Consider the following 12,124-nt stretch of genomic DNA (forward strand, 5'->3'; position numbering starts at 1 on the left):
CACCATAAAGTTAGTTAAAACATCCTTCATGTCACATAATTACTATTTTTTGTTGTTGTTATTATGGTGAGAACATTTAAGATCTAATCTCACAGCAACTTTCAAGTATACAATATAGTACTGTTAACCGTAGTCATCATGTGGTACATTAGATTCTGGGAAGTTATTCATCTTATAGTTGAAAATGTGTACCCTTTGACCAACATCTCCCCATTTCCCCCATCCTCCTACACCTGGAAACCATAAATTTACTCTCTTTTTCTATGACTCTGACATTTTTAGATTCCACATGTAAGTGAGATCATACAGCATTTGTCTTTCTCTGTCTGACTTATGTCTCTTAGCATAATGCCCTCAAGGTCCATCCATGTTGTCATAAGTGGGAGGATTTCCTTCTTTTTTACGACTAAATAATATTCATATATATATGTATGTATGCACACATACATTGTACATAAATACCACATCTTCTTTATCCATTCATCTGTCAATGGACACTGAGGTTGTTTCATGTCTTGGCTATTGTGAATAATGTTGCAATGAACAAGGGAGTGCAGATGTTTCTTCAAGACAGTGATTTTATTTCCTTTGGATATATACCCAGAATTGGGATGTTGGATAATATGGTAGTTCTATTTTTTAACTTTTTGAGGAACCTCTATACTGTTTTCCATAGGGGCTGCACCTAGTGCTGACTTCCTTGAGTGGTTTTGACACCTCTGTCAACACTATGACATATTTCCCCATAGCTTTTGGAGTTTTTATGTTTCAGAGCTTCATTGCTTTTAACTGACTTTTTTTTAACCAGAAAAGCTGTACTTAATTTACTGTTTAATCTCATACATGTATTATTATTCCCTGTCTTTTAGATTTGCCTCCAAACAACCCAAAATATTTTACCTCCAAACAACCTTAAATATTTACAAACATAAGAACTATCGAGAAAATAACTTTGGCACATGTCACTCTTTGCCTTAAATGAGCCCTTCCTTTCTGTACTGGATCAAACGCAGGCAATTGTTAACACTTAACATTGGATTGCACTTCAGTGAGTTTATATCTGAACAGTGTAAATAAACCATCTTATGTTCTGCTTAATAGTGTACTGCTGCTTTCTTACAATTTCTCAAATAGCCAATGCATAAAGCTTCTATGCTGGGACTGATTTTTTTTTTAAAGTTCATTGTGAATAGCAAGATAAACAACCTGTGGACTAAATTCTGTGTAAGTGTGCATACTTTAAATAGGGTGAAAAAACTCCTTAATGTTGCTATTTCTTTAGCTTGGCAGTAAAACAAAATCAATGCTAATTTAATAGGAGCTCACAAACCAAGTTTTGCTTTCATTGCTCTTTTAAAAAGAGTAAAGGGCTGTAGTTATAACAGAATTAGTAATTGCTTGGTTGATATGCCTGTTGAATAGCAGATGATTCTTATTCAATCTACTCCTTTTAAAATCCATTACCTTAATTTTAGATATATTACTGAGAACAAGACCGTTGATCAAAATGGTTGCATTAAACCTGCTTATAATTTTGCAAAGTGATTTTTAATTCCCCCTAAACACCCTTCCTCCTGGCAGAGGGAAAAAATTGCTCGTGGGCTGTTCAAAGTTTGCTCTGTTTTTCTTAGATGATCTTTAATTACACTTTAAAGCAGAATTTCTTTATGGGGAATTGAAATTCTGCTTGTTAAAAAATTACAGGGGGTATTTGGGGATCTGCTGTTAGTTGCAGGAACAAATAGAGGGATTAGTAAGACAAATGATCAGTAGTCTAAAAAAATTACCTATGGGAGATAATTATTAGACCAGGGAAGATCTGACTGTGGTCATGAAAGCTGTCTAAATTATGAGCTTACCAAACCTGTTCTAGAAGCTGCTGAGGAGAGAATAGGAGATTTATATTAGCCACTAGGAACCACTGGAGGAGTCATCTTGGAGATTAATAAATTTACTGTGGCCTGGTCTCATACCTCAGCTCAAACCAGCAGTGATCTAGGCTGGAGTTAGAGTTGAGGGAAGAGGAAGTGAGGTCCATGAGCCCAGGATCACTGAGGAACCATGTACAGATGGAACCAGGGCAAAGGGTTTATGGTGATATTTTGGAGAAGGCAGGGCAGAAGGTGCACAAAACAGGGCAAAATAAATGGGAATGTCTTTTCTCTTTTGAAGAGTCCAAAGGTGATCAGAATTTGGTGTAACCATCACGTCACTAGTAATCTTTCTGAGAGTCTCCCATATCATGGTGACCTAAGACCAACAGGATGGGAGGAACAAGAGCTGATAGGCCAAATATGTGAGGTAGCAACTTTATTGGAACAATTTGAACATCTAATAAACAGAGTTTTTAGCTTTCTTTATGGATGTAGACATTTCCAAGGTGAAATGTAATATTAACCTCTGGGCATATACCTAGAGCTGGAGAAAAAGGAACTGAGTGTGAGTTAACGGGATGAAGCCAGTGAGGAAAGGCAAGGAAGTCTAGAGGAATTAAGTACACAGCTCTGTCTTATACTTGACATTTTGACTTTCTGTAAGGTTTCACTCTAGTGCAGAAAGCACAAAATTCACCAGGAGACAGGTTTTATGTCAGACAACCTATCCATCCCTATGTGTGATAATTTGAAAACTCCATACCTTAGTAAAAGATCAGTACATAGTAGGTGTTCAGTAAAAAGGTGTTGACTCCATGAAATAACAAGTTTCTAGATGATTTTGTCAGACAAAGATAGTTTTATTTACAAATGGGTTGATTTTGAGGAGTTAAATTTTTTATCCACAGGTTTTTTTTTTTTCTTAAACTAAAAATGGGAAGGCCTCTTATTACACCAAAGCTTTCTTCCTAAGATTTGTCCTTTATTTTCAGTCATTGTTTGGGTATTTTGGAAAACTCTGAATAGATCCAAGTCAATTTAACTACTTGTTAAATGACTATTCTGTATAAAGCCCTCCTTACGCATGGGAGGATATAGAGGAAAAAAAATTTGTTCTGTGCCCTCAAAGAACTTAAAAAAACACTAGTAATATTTGTAATTTTAAATTGGAATCATAGAAAATGATAAAATGTAAGGTTGTAGGTGAGTACGGTGAAAGAGATAGACATCGTACCCGCTATGGTCAGGTCGAATGAGTCAATAGTATTGATCAAAATAATGGCCGATGATGCTATTTACAGCTTTTCCATGAGTTCCTTGCCATTCTTCTGGGTATTGTCTAAGCAGATTTGTCTTTCTAACAGAAGTCATAGCCATGTAGGTCACGGAAGGCTTGTTTTCCATTGGTCAAACAGCATCAGGTTCTCTGCCAAAAATTTACAAGGAATAAATGATAACTTTATCAACAAGGAGGAGGCTTTAGAGGTGGCTTCTTTGCTGTTTATTGATGTTTGCCTTGTGGACTGACACTATGCTTTTTTAAAAAATTTTTTTAAGTACATATTTTTTTTTAATTAATTAATTAATTTATTTATTTTTTGGCTGTGTTGGGTCTTCGCTTCTGTGCGAGGGCTTTCTCTAGTTGTGGCAAGTGGGGGCCACTCTTCATCGCAGTGCGCGGGCCTCTCACTATCGCGACCTCTCTTGTTGCGGAGCACAGGCTCCAGACGCGCAGGTTCAGTAGTTGTGGCTCACGGGCCTACTTGCTCTGCGGCATGTGGGATCTTCCCAGACCAGGGCTCGAACCCGTGTCCCCTGCATTGGCAGGCAGATTCTCAACCACTGAGCCACCAGGGAAGCCCCAGACACTATGTTTTATACATCTTTGTTTCTGTCTTATTTAGAGCACAGCACAATGGAATATTGTTTGTTGAATAAACATACGAAGGGCTATAGACAACTTTTTTCTATTCTTTTATAAGTTTGTAACAAGAACATTTGCAAGGGTGAGAAAGCTTTTTAGGGTCGTCCCTTTCTATGTTCTAAAAATGTTTCAAGTGGCAGAAGGGTAACACTGAGACCACTTCTATATGGTCCCCATCAGTGCTCACATTTCCCAGATCACAGGCTGTCCTGGGACAGACTGCCCATTTGCTTCACAGGTGAAACAATTCTGCCTTTCTGAATTTTGAATAAAATGCAGCACCAGAATAAGGAGCTTATGGCCTCTTGGCTTAAAGCTTAAGCTTTAGTGTCAATATCCATTAACTTTTTTTTTTTTAACAAAGAACTGGGGTACTGGGGTTCACCATATCTGTCTTCTGTTTCCATTCCTTGATTGGGAAGACTTAAATCAGAGAGAGACACTCAGCTCACCCACCATACCCACACATGTGCATGTGCACAATACACACACACACACATACAATCACAGCAACAAATGGAGAAGAAATAGAGCAAATAATGGTGTATGTGTAGGGATAAGAAGCTGTTAAAATTTTTTGGCAATCTTCTCATGTCTGAAAAATTGCAGTGTACATATTTGACCAAGGCCATAATGGTACCCTAGTCCCTAATCGTCAGCTTCATCATTTCATTTCTGAATGATTGAACTTCTGAAATACTCAGGAATTGGTTAACTGGATAAGCAATTCCTGAAAGGGAACAGTCTTAGAAGAACTATAATGTGCAACTTGAGCCTCAGGAACTTTAGTCTGAATTACTGTGGGACATTTTATTTTATGTTACCGTACAGGAGAACAACACAATTTTAGTTTAAGTTGTAGCTGGAATGGTTCGTTAAAAATCTGACAGCTATGCACTTACAAGTACCTAACTTTAAATGACCACGAGATTCAGTTCTGTTATCAATCACTTACTCCATGCTATAAGAAACTGGACAAATCTAGTGGTAGCAAAATATTGAGTTGACAGTGTGCCTGGGACATGGAATTTCTGACACTATGTGGTTATTTTATGAGACCCAGTAAAGGTTTCCAACTGCACAACATTCTATTCAAGGTAACCCAGAAATACTTTCTTAGTTTGGTAACTCAGTGATCCTCCAACATAGCCTCTCCAGATTGACCATTGGTATTTTTCCAAAGTTTGGAGGAGCTTAGAGCTTTGATGCATCACCCAACAATATTGGATCTCTCCGTGGGACCACTATACATTTATAGTTTCCTTTTTTTTTTTTACATCCAAATAGAAATATACCATCTCCAAGGGGCTGTGAGAGTCTTTCTAACTAACTTAAATGGTAGTGGCAGAAAGAAAAACAAGATATTGTGTTTACCATTGGTGATTTCCAAATTGTTGTGTCTTCCAGATGGGTTAGAGGGGTTAAATTACTACAATGAATACCATTTTGAAAATGTTTCTTTTGGTATCCAAAGGCATCAAATTAAAAATCTTAGTTTTGTGGAATTTTAACACAACCCACATTTGGGTAGTGGCGGTGGGGAACATCATAAGGGTTTTGACTTACTGTTATCTCGAAACTCTGCAATGTTAACTGACCACCAGCGTTGTTTTCTTTGGGGAGATAATGTTTTCCAGCTGTTGCCTTACCACCTCTTCCTTGTTTCTCTTATTTGAGACACCATTTGCTTTTCAATGTAACCAAATAGTTAAATCAGTGTTGAGTATATCACTAGATAAGAAAGAATAGACTGAGTTTAGAATACAGAGCTTCTCTATCAATTAGAAGTCAACTCTGAGCTTCAGGGTGATTATCATCAAGGCCCAGAGGAGGCTACCAGCCATTAAGCAAATTGCAGAGAGGTAACTGTCCTTCCCTGAAATGTAAAAGCTCTCATATATTTAGTTTTAACCAGACTAGGTTAATTATTTTTTATTAACGTAGAAATGGAATTGTAGCAAATGCAGATGGGTACAAGATTCCAACATTGGCCTGCTTTACTCAATGTAGAGTCAGGAAAAGGGGCAATTGCCCATCCAATTCCCATATACAAGGGAACTTTTAATATGTGTCCACAAGGGCAGCCCATCCAATACTCCATATTGGCTTTTAAAATATGTCTTCTTGGGCTTCCCTGGTGGCGCAGTGGTTGAGAATCTGCCTGCCAATGCAGGGGACACGGGTTCGAGCCCTGGTCTGGGAAGATCCCACATGCGGCGGAGCAACTGGGCCCGTGAGCTACAACTACTGAGCCTGCGCGTCTGGAGCCTGTGCTCCGCAACAAGAGAGGCCGCGATGGTGAGAGGCCCGCGCACCGCGATGAAGAGTGGCCCCCGCTTGCCACAACTAGAGAAAGCCCTCGCACAGAAACGAAGACCCAACACAGCCAAAAATAAAATCAATAAGTAAATTTTTAAAAAAATGTCTTCTTAAGGCTCTCACAGATTTAATAAAACCTCCATCAAATCTTGGTGTTGCTGCAGCCCCAAACAATCAAATTTTAAGAACTTGTGAGGCCTCACCTGGATTTGCACGGCGCCAGAAATAGATGGAGTTTTTATTAAACCTGATCTCACACTGTTGGAGATGTCTGTGGAGTCAAGTGAATGAGCAACAGTGGGGCAGATCCAATCAGCAACCCTCCTTGCAGGCATCCCTTCAGCATTGCTTTCCTGTTGTATGTTGCTGTGTTTACATAGAGTTTTCACAGAAGGATTCATTTAGGATTAACCTAATTGAATAAACACAAAGCTGCATAATTTATGGACCAAAATAGTTTTTCCTGGTAGGGTTGCTGACTAGCATTTCCTTTCTCCCTAATGGAATACTGCAAAGTCCCATATTGTTATAATCAGAATTTCATCTTTGAGTCAATCTAATTCATTTGCATGATATGATTTTATTATAAGCCAGATGAATAAATAATGCTCATGAAGAGAGCCTTTTCTTCAAGCAAAGTAATGGATATTTTATATATATATATATATATATATATATATATATATATATATATATATATATATATATTCCCTTAATGGAAATGGGTAAGTCCAGTAGCAGAACCTATCATTATGGGAATTATACTGAATTCTTATTACTGTTTCCCAAAAAAAGATAACTTAGGGAAATAATAAATATTGTGACTTAGATTTTGCTAATGAGAATAGGATAAATAAAAGAATGCATGCTGGGAAGATGGAGTAAGATCCTAGAAAACTAGCCTTCATGGTACTTCCCCATTTAAAAATCCACAACAATTCCCTCTTCCCTGTTAACGTCAAGTTTGAGCTTCTTTACTTGTGTTTCAAGAGCTTGCATAATCTGGCTCCATCGTAACTGCCCAGCCTGATTGACCTTGCTCATTACCTCTTGCCCTCCATCAGGAATTGATAAGCAGTGATAATCACTCCCCACGGGCCCCATGCCTCATTTGCTGAAAACACATGATGGCCTTTGCACCTGCTGATCCCTCCACATTGAATGCCCAGCTTCTGGTGCCTGCCAGCTTAAATTTCAGCCATCTTTACAGGTGCTGCTCAAGACCCATCATCTCGGCGATAAAAGAAGCAAGCTCTGACTACTCCTTCCTATGGCGAATTTTTGCCTCTGTGATAGGCTGAGAAATGGTCCTCCAAAGATATATCTCTGTCCTAATTTCCAGAATCTGTGAATGTAATCTTATTTGGAAAAAGGTCTTTGCAGATGCGATTAATTTAAGGGCATTGAGATGAGAAGATTATCTTGGATTATCTGGGTGGGAATAATGCCATCACAAGTGTCCTTATAAGAGAAAGGGAGACGGAGATTTGAGACACACAGAGAGAAGGGGGCAGTGTGACCATGGAGGTAGAGATTGGAGTGATGTGGCCACAAATCGAGGAATGCAGACAGCCCAGAAGCTGGAAGAGGCAAAGAATGAATTCTCCCTAGAGACTTCGTAGGTAGTGCCACCTGCTGACACCTTGGCTTTGGACTACTGGTCTCCAGAACCATGAGAGAATAAATTTCTGTTGTTTTGAGCCATGAACTTTGTGGTAATTTTGTCACAGTAGCCACAGGAAATTAATACACCTTTGGAAAGTACTGCACATTTACTGTTTGGTACAGGTAAGCTCCAGATGGTTCCCTAACACTTCCCGTGTTCCCGTGTGGCTGCTCTCTTCCCAAATAGATTACAAGTTCCTGGCAGGCTCTCAGAGAAACTGGCATAGAACTGCTCCTAGAATATCACTGAATTCTTCTGGAATAATTTATTGGTTATTTTTAATATTCTGGGCAAGACAAAATGCTGGTTGTATTTCAGTGATATATTGGCAATTGATGCTCCTGCTTCAGGTAAATAGTTCATCTCTAGAATGAGACTGTGGATCTATTAAACTGTTTTCTCTTAAGCTGGCTGTTGCCCGAGTGTAATAAATGTAGGTCTTCCATATGCCTTTGCTATTTAGTTCGGTCTCCTCCTCATTTGCAAATCTTCTCTAAGGTGATTTTCTGATTCCAGGGCTGCTGACCCATGTGCAGTCCATTCTCATCTGTTACAGAAGGTCAGCACTGTGACTTGCTCCCACTCAGATTTCCCTCTTCCCAAGGGAAAGAGACTAAAGGGCTTATGAGGTAGGCAGCATTGTATCTCAGATTAGCATGCTGGGCTTATGCAATTTAAATAGGGTTAGCAAAATTAGCAGGTACTGGAAACATGCACTGCCAGATCTCATGAGGCCAATACCTGCATTTCCCTTGATGTCCAGAGCTCTCTGGAGCAGTGCCCACAGTGACTCAACATTCTTCCAAGAAATATGGATGGATGGGGAATGAAGTTCAACACCCTATGCTGATAGTCTTCTGACAACCCTTCAAAATGATTCCTTTATAAGAAAGCTGAATTTTCAAGAATTAATTCCTTTAAGTTCAAGGTGTTGGGCCTCATTTTTATATGCCCACTCACTGCAACTTTTATTTCATCATGAATGTAACTCTACTGGTAGGAGATATAGGCTGGTTCTATCCTTTAGAACTTGAGAACCTCTGAGGTGCACATTTAGGAATTTGAATTGCAGAATCTAAAGGTTCTTCTAAAGGAGATCTGAACTAGAAATGTTGACTCACCACAAGACTAATCTCTCAAGACATATGAAAACTTTTGATCAAATTAATCTACAGTTGCAGTTTAAGGGTGTTAAATAGTAACCCATGGAGTTAGTCTAAGGGGAGCTTCAATGATGTTTCTAATAAGGGGCTACTGGTATCAAAATAACTAGTGGCTTCCCAACTGTCTGTAGGAGAAGGACAGTTTAGATATTGTAAAAAATAATCACATCCCCTTATTCTGCTCTTTATACTGTCCTCAAGTGGGTCCTCTTGGTGAGCCTGTGTGTAGGTTCTGTGGTGTTCCTAGTATGGCCTCCATGAGAGGAACCATGTAAGCAAAATCCCCTTGATAATGAGATAAATGTTTTTTCCTGATTTACTGATTCCACAAATTTACATGTTTAGAACTAGGTAACCCTACTCAGTGTAGCACTTTTGTTAATTTCCTTTAGGTTGAAGAAAGCCCTTGGTAGAGGGAATTCTTTAGCTGGAAAACTATTTTAATCCCTTTCTGAGTGGTGGTCCAATTTGTTTAACTCTTCAGATATAGTTCAGGTAGAATGGACAGAAAGAAGAGTCAACCTAATTTACAAACAGCAATAGTTTATGACAACCAAAGTCATCCAATTGGCTTCTGAGTTACCCCTGAAAGCTCTAAATTAACTTTATTCTCAACAAAGTACAGGTCTGAATTTCTCAATCTGTCACTCTGTAAGAGGAGCAGGTAGGCTATAGGCTTAATTTTTACCACTAATCAGGACCATATTCAGTCTAACTAAATTGAAAAAATTTAAGAATAATTTTAGACACTCTGTAGTATTTATTGGCTTATCAATGGCCTTTGATTCATATACAGGAACTGTCAGTTAGGCATGCCATCTGATATTGATCTAGCCTTTTAAAGTTTCTTTAGAGCATTTGTCAATACACCACATCAAAAATCATAGTGGGCAAAGCAAATTCCATTTTTAAGTAGCACAAGAAAGGGCTTCTTCTGTTTATAGTCATTTCTAATGGTTTTCTGTGCTTCCAATATGAATTGGATGACCACTACCAAATGCAACACATACTTTACACTCTGCTGATTCCTGAATGTCACCTATGCTTAATATTGCCTTAGGATTCAGGGATTACTTCACAGAAGAGGGTGATACTTGAAGAGTGGCTTTGCCAGGCAGATAAGGAGTCAAAGAGCACTCTGGCAGAAGAAACAGCATATTTACATGTAGGTGGGAGAAAGCCTGGCACCTTGGGGCACTTTAAGTGGTGCCTTATGGCTAGAGCATATTATAGTCCTAAGCTGTTGTCCCAAACTCAGCCTTGGAAGATCTCAGCCTGCAGGTTTATCTCCCTAAACAGGTGAGGCGGTCCCTTGCTTTTTCAGGGAATTGCTTTGGTCTCTGCTGTTCATTTTATGTCTTAAGCCTGCTTTCACTTCTATGTGGGTTTCCTGAATTTTTTCCTTTGCCGTCAAATAAGCTCCTTTCTCCTGCCCAGCCTTGGGGACAACTGGCACAGAGGTCTGCAGGATTTGTATTCAGGCTTTCCCCCAAACAATCTCTGCTTTCATTGAATTCCCTTTGGTGGCAGCTTTCAGGCAAGTGATATCAGCCTCTGACTTTCCCAAGCTCTGTCCCAGACCTCATCCTTTGTCTGACTGGGATGGGGATCTAGTGCCCAGGAAGTAAAACTGGAGTAGTGGGATAGGGCCAGATCACTGAGATCCTTGCTTGTTAGGTTAAGGTATTTGGAGTCTACCCATAGGGATGGTGAGCTACTGGGTGATTTTAAGCAGTGTATTGAGAAGATCAATATCCATTTTAGAAGGATGACCTTGATGGTTTGGTAGGAAATGGACAAGGTGCAGATAATAGTTAGGAAGCTGTATCAATACTCAAACCTTCTGTCAATGCTCAAGTGAGAACTGAGGAACAAACGTAACAGCAGAGAGGATGGAAAGGGAAAGAAATTAAAGAGATTTTTAAAAGATAACGTTGATGAGAATTGTTGGTTTGGATGGAAAAAATTGAGGAATGGGGAAGAGAGAGGCTAAGGGAACTTGTTGGGTGATGGTGCCGTACTCCCTGTAACTGGGAACCCAGGGTGATGATTAGGTTTAGGAGGAGTTAATGGGGTGTCAGTGGACTTAAGTCATGTACATCTTGAGGTGGAGGCTCCTATGAGGAATCCAGGTGTAGCAGCCCAGGAGGCAGCTGAAAGCATGAGGACAGAAGGCTAAAGCTATAGTTCCGTGAGTTGTCATTGGCACCCATATGTCGTGGTGGAATATTAGTTAGCCCTTAAATTATAATTATTGAGACTAAGTAGCAACATGGGTACATGAAAAAATCAGGATACAAAATTTTATCTACTTTGGATTTCAACTATGTAAAATTATGTTTTATTCATTTGCAAATGAATAAAAGTGAGAAAGGGAAATGGAAAAATTAAACACAGCAGATTTGTTAACATGGTGGGTTCTTTTTAAATTTAATTATTCATGTCCAGCTTCTTTTCAAAAACAATTTGTAATGTCATGGAATTTTGTTAATTTTATAAAAAATGATTTCTATTGTTAAAATGTTATTTGTATAATACATTGAAGATTAATATAAGATATCATATGAGAAAAAACCTTTGTAAACTTCCATGTGAATGATTATTATAATATGAACATTGGTTTTTTTTGCCTATCTTTAAAGAAGTGGTGTTTTCATAATTAACTTCTAGCACTTTCTTCTAAATATTTGTATCATTTTATCAATTCTCTACATCCTTTTGAAGATCACAGTGAGCCAGGGAATTTCCTGAAAACTCAGAATATGGAAAAAGCACAAGTAAAGTGATAGATGAAATTTGCTTGGATTTTAAAACTATTTTTCTGAACAATTTCTATATGCCAGGCACTATGCCGCTGATCCATAAAAAGAATAAAACATATTCCCCATCTTCAGGGATCTTAGCGTTTGGTGCAGGAGATGAAGGGTAAATAGGCAGTTATCCTACAGCATGATTAGTAAAATCATGGATCCTTACCATAACTCTAAGGGAACACATCATAGGGACATTGGGGACTTCCCAGAGGAGACGGTGTCTGCAGTGAGTCTTGAACTATTTATAGAAGTTGAGGTGAAGGGGTACAGGAGGTACTTTCCAAGAAAGGGAATGCATCACATGCAAATACTCCAAGTAAGAAAGCACAACAGGTTTGGGGAATTTGTAGAAGGTCACTCTGACT

This window comes from Balaenoptera ricei, chromosome 4 (assembly GCF_028023285.1).
Source record: "Balaenoptera ricei isolate mBalRic1 chromosome 4, mBalRic1.hap2, whole genome shotgun sequence".
Taxonomy (NCBI): Eukaryota; Metazoa; Chordata; class Mammalia; order Artiodactyla; family Balaenopteridae; genus Balaenoptera; species Balaenoptera ricei.